Consider the following 6,000-nt stretch of genomic DNA (forward strand, 5'->3'; position numbering starts at 1 on the left):
CGTGCAGCAAATGGTGGCAGGAACCAGGTGCAATCACACACAAGAGAGCGAGAGATTTTTTAGAGATTTTTCACTTAAATTGGCACACAAATTGAATCGAATAATCGAAACAAAATTTGAAAAACATATATTATATTATACATAGTATTCCATTATAAATAAATAATACTCATGTGTGGGAAAAGCAGGTAGTGCAAGTGAGAAATATATGGTTGAGCTTCAGCAGAGGAGCACAGATCTAAGAAATTGCGACCCAGAAGCTTCCTCGTTTAGCCAGTACTTAGTGACGCAGACCAGATCAGTGAGAGCGTTCTCTCTCCCTTGAATTACAATCCACAAATCTCTCTCTTTCTGCTGCCCAGCATTCCATAATCCACAATCCACAATTACAGCACCAACTGCATCTGAATGTATTCATCAATTGCGTTCCGCCTCCCGTTACGTTCCACTTTCCCAGCCCTCGAACAGCGTTCCACCTGGATCAACGTTTTGTGTGCATGCACATGAAGAGATAAGCCCAAGACCCACAAGCAGAGCTCTGCGCTGTCAGCTTGCTATCCTGCTCTTTTCGCTGCATACTGTGCTCAATGGACAGCCGAAAGAGTACACAAAATCCACAGGAGGAGCTAGCACGTACACAGAAACACACTCACATTCACACGCATACGCAGCGATGCAAAAACTTGCGCGAAATTTGCATAATTGCGGGTAACTGAAATGAACATGATAATGAGTTTGGAGAGTTCCGGGGAGTCTGCTTGCCATGTTGCATGCAACAGACAGCATCAGCAAAACTTGCAACATAAATTCAGATATGTACATATACTCCAGCCACCGACATGACATCGTGTAATGACGCCCATATGCTTTCTCCAGATTAACCCATATTCCGTAATGGACATATGTCAGCATAAGATACACAAAAGAAAAACTAAAAAAAAGGAGAGAAAATATAAATTCAACTTCATGAGCAAAAGACGTGCAAAGTGCAGACGATTATGCCAGTCATAAACCGATTAGGTCACATGAATATTTATGGATGAACGCGACGAGAGAACTGAAGAGCTCCAACTGCAATTGCAACTGAAAGTGGAGTAAAAGTTGAGCCGAAAGGGGAACTGAAACCAGAGCTGAATGGCATGCAACAAGCGAAAGGATATATTCCACTTAGCTGCCCCATAATCATATTTCCCTTATGTGGCCCAGGCCAGTAAAAGCGAAAAATGTTGAAATGATTTCAGACGAAGAGCTTTAAAAAGTTTAAAGAGGGTGTGCTTCAAGAAGGATCGATACGCTCTCAAAATCAAGGAAAGAAATCTGAACTCGAATTGCCCTCGGGGTTGCTATTAGCTTGTTTCCGAAACTGGAGCAAGGTTCAGAAACAGGACCAGGTTTGAGGGACAGCAAAGGGTTTAAATTTCGGGAGTTAGGGAGACATTATTATGAGAGTACCTTCAAAAGTAAAGTGGCGAATGCTGTGATATTTTTCCAATATTTGGGAGAATTTATTGGAAATTTATCACAGAACAAATTGCAGGAGCACCTTTAATCTGAAAGTCCTTTCTAGGACCCAAAAATATCCCTTGAAACTATTTGAACAGCTTTTCAGGCGTACGATAAGGGTGGGAGAGGGTGGAACGCTCCAATTGCCATATTTGTATGATACGAAAAAAGTTTTCCACTCGCTTTTGCTGGTTTTGACAGCCCTTTGTGATTGTGGCTATATCGATGTTGCGCAACTGTTTTCAAGGAAAAGACAACAATAGTGAAATCAATACAGCGTTTTCCTTCGTTTCACTCGTTCGCAAATATAAATAAAACATTTGCATTTAAAAGGCTTTTCATCACGCATCGCATTCGTTTTATTGCCTATGCAAACAATAAAGCTTTTTTGCGGACAGAAATCATCAGCCATGATGAATGATGTATGGTTTCGCTCACTGTCTGGCTGTCTGCCTGCCTCACACTCCCCTCGAAAACTGTCACTGGAGTGCTACTCACAGAGATACGTGCTCCATATATTACACCCCATCCATCACTATCAGGATGTGCGGTTGTGGTGCCATCTTGACCTTCGCCAGCAGATACATTGTCTGGCGAAAATTTCTGGCTTCCTGATTTATGCCTGGAATGAATTAAATCGATTTTAATCGTTCCCATAAGCGAGTGCACTCAAGTGCTCAATAAAACACACGCGAGTCGGCCCGGGCCTCCTTCTAGAAGAGAAGCGAAGCAGAATTGAGTCTGTGTGTTTGTATTGTTTCAGTTGAATTGTTCATCGATAAATCTCTTTATCGCCATAATCGTTAAATCGTTCGTTCGTCACGGACTTTGATTGCTCCCACCAACAATAGAGTCAACTTCCGTCGAGACAGTGGTTAGAAAGCTGTTTGAATGGAGTGCAATTTAATAGAGGATACAAATTTGAGGGAAATCAAGAGTTGTCACATCGGCTATATTACTATCTCAGAGAGATATGGAGGAAAGTCTCCAAGTCAATTCTATTAATAAAGCTTTTTTCTTTGTACTATAATCGTTTCATCGATGAAGAGCAGTTTTAAGTTTACTTCAAATTGAATATTTAAATTTTTTGGAATTTTTTTAAATATGATTAATCCTCCTACAATTTGCTCAATCGGTACCACAACTTTCCGCTCTTTTACACCACTGTTCGAAATCGGCACTGGGCTTGGGCCGTGTTGTTTGTGCCATAGTTGAACGCACACAATGTGCCCAATGGGTTGTTAGACGTTAGTCCTGGGCCTCGGCATCCGGCGCGACTCCTCACACTCCGCAGACATCCTGCTCTTGGAGGGTGTGTGAGTTGATGGATTTTACGGAGAGCAAACAATTTAATAACTGATTAAGCGCGCTATCTGCGATGGTTGTCTGTTTGTACACGTGATAAGGCTTACAGCCGCTTAGGCAACCATAACAGAGACACCTGCTAAATGAGCTTACAATAGCCTTGTTAGCTGATGTCGGTATTAGCCAATATGCCCCCGAAAAAAGAACCAACATAATGCAGGAAGGGGGGAGAGGGATGTTTGTCACATGAGTTGGCAGTACTACAATTTTGAAAATTACTCAGCCACCCACATATATAGTATAAACTGGTGCAGAGACAGATAAAATATCAGGGCCTTCAGCATCAACAGCTTGGTAAACAAATTTCCATTTGCTGTTGTACAATGTAACAAAACTTTTGCGCCTCTCCACATGTACAAGCATATACATATACGAGTATGTATGGATGTGGAAGAGTGCGTAATGTTTTACGAATTTTCTGATTTATTGTAAAAGTTTTTATGCACATTTCAGTTGCTGTTCAAATAGTTGAATGCGATATGATTGGAGTGTATGTACTATGAATGTATGTTGACGGTCACCTGACAGTCAGACTGCATAATGCACATGAGAGGCACTTTTGCCTGGTGAAAGTTCCTCATGTGAAATGCAATTAGAGCGAGCATAAAAGTGTTATGATCGGGGATTGCCACCTATTGCAAAATGGCCCCGAAAATTATGTTCAGTTGGAGTTTGGAAAATGCACACGGCTAAGCAACCATAATTTCCAATTAAAGCACGTCAAAATGAGCAGAGAAATAAAATTGGAGTGCTGTGTGCTCGAATCAGTCCAGGGTTACGGAAAATGGAGGCCTAGCTTATACATTTTATCAGGCAAAATAGGGAAATGTGTTCAGGAGTGGAAAGTAGGCACAAATTAATCTGCTTGTGTTTCAAGCTTACAACCATGTAAAACTCCTCAATCTTCAACGAAAATCAAATAAAAATTGCATTTACCCACAAAAGTATTTTACAAATAAGTGTTTCCCTCGAAGTAAACAAAGGAAAGTGCAATGAACTTAACCGCAAACAAATCAGTTCGAAAAGAAAACAAAGTAGAATTTTTCATTTGATTATTTGGGGATTTTCCACATCAAGCTGGAAAATTTTCGGTGAACCTTGGATGCGACATTTTTCTTGATCAACATTGGTCTGAATGTTTTTAATTTTAATCTTCGCTCTCTGTGCGTCCCCTGTTGTGTCATCTTGATTGACAAATTGAAATAAATAGCTAAAGATACATCAGACGAATGCCAAACATATTGATTTTCGTCTCAGCGATTGAAGGAGGTGGCTGGGTTAAAAGATAGCAGATGCTCTCAGGCTGCTGCCACTGCCAACGCCTAGGATGAAGTTAATTTATCCAGTTTTGGTTACTCAATTCAGCAGTTTGGCTTAGTCGTGTATGAACTGAATTATTAATGAAACCCCACAGAGGGGCAGCAGCACGAAAGAAATTTATTGTGTGCCGACAGTTGGATGATGTCAAAACGAATGCCAGAACAATGATAAATTAATTAGCAACAAGAAAAGGGCAAGCAACACGTGCCACAAATGTGTAATAACTAATTAAAGACGTTCCAAAACTTGCCACAAGATTCTAGTAGAGCTTCCTTAAAGCCCAAATCTCTCTCCTCTCTGTCTGGCTCTGGCTCTGCCTCTGGCTTATCTTATCTAACAAGCCGAGTGGAAAGCATAATTCGCTGTGAGGGGAAACAATGGCCGGGGCAGGACACCTTGGTTGTCTGTTGATAATTACAAGGATAAGGCGATAAGGATAAGCGACAACTGCAGTCCATTCACCAAAACCTAATTCAACGAACAATGGCCCAGAGAAACAGAGAGAATGGAGCCACTGAGACCCCCCAACCTCAACCAGATGAGCTCCATGCAAAGGACTACGATGACGACAAAAATGGGATGATACCAAATTGCAAACAATGCGGCAAAACTTTTGCTGGCCGTAATTAAGCCAGAAGTGTACTCATAGAGACCGACTGACGGCCAGAGAAATTGGGTTTCTGCTTTTAAATTGCATCCGGTACTACGCATACGCCCGGTGTGTCAGTCACATCAGTCAAACACCTATTTATTGGTTGCCTACGGCTGGTCCATCAGAGACCCGACAGAGGCCTCATCACCTGCCATTATCTCTACCTGTCTCCATCTATTTATCGTTTCGCTATCCTGCTCTCTCTCTCTCTTTGTCTCTATACTAACTCATTGCATAGTTTATGCTTTGACAGTAGGCCATCACTCATACGCCCCATTGTCTGTGCGGGATCTTTTTTCTGCCTTTTTCCTGATTTTGACAAAAATTTAAACTTCCTCATTTACACAGAAATTTCCGCAGTATTCCCCCGACTGTTTACATTTAATTTGATTAGTTTCCCCTGCTCTTTTGAACTTCTCTTTGGAAATAGTTTGGTTAATAAAACTTCCCTTAGAAACCAACAAAAGTCAAGAGGAATAGAGTCAAAGAACATTCGCGGTTTCCCATTTCACACAGAAACCAACAAAAAAAAGAGAAATTCAAGAAGGAGAAACACAAACAAAACCAAATAAAAGGAGAATCAGAGAAAGAGAAATACCAACATAAAAAAAACGAAGGGGAACGTTGTGAGCCGCAGTTAGGGCCGTGACTCTACATTTATACCATCCAGTATGGCTCCACGCTGCCAGGAGGCGCATGGTTATCAAGAATGCATATACTTTATGCGGTCGGAAGCGCTTCCCTCTGGGTGTAACACACATCCTCTTTCACCACAAATCTAATGTACCCCATACTCCTTTTGATTATAGGATATATAAAGAAAGATATGGACAGAAACTTATAGGTAATGAGTCGGTTGTTGTTACTGATCAGGAATATATATTCCATATGGTGTTAAAAGTCCCAAGTCTTTCAAGAATATAGTAAAATCGTAATACCCTTTACAGGGAACCCACCCAGGGCACAGAGGATGTGCGATGTGCGATGTGCGAAATGGTGGGAAATACTGGGGAAGCCCATGCACAAATATCATGAAAAGGCATCTACGAGTATATACCCCATCTTCTGTCTGCCCTAGACAGCTAAACTCCACTCTCTCTCTCGGTTTCTCTCTCCCTCTATCGCTCTCCTTTTCCTTCCTACACTACTCCCTCCGCCAC

Source organism: Drosophila persimilis, unplaced genomic scaffold (genome assembly GCF_003286085.1).
Source record: "Drosophila persimilis strain 14011-0111.01,24,50 unplaced genomic scaffold, DperRS2 tig00000000-arrow-pilon, whole genome shotgun sequence".
Lineage (NCBI taxonomy): Eukaryota > Metazoa > Arthropoda > Insecta > Diptera > Drosophilidae > Drosophila > Drosophila persimilis.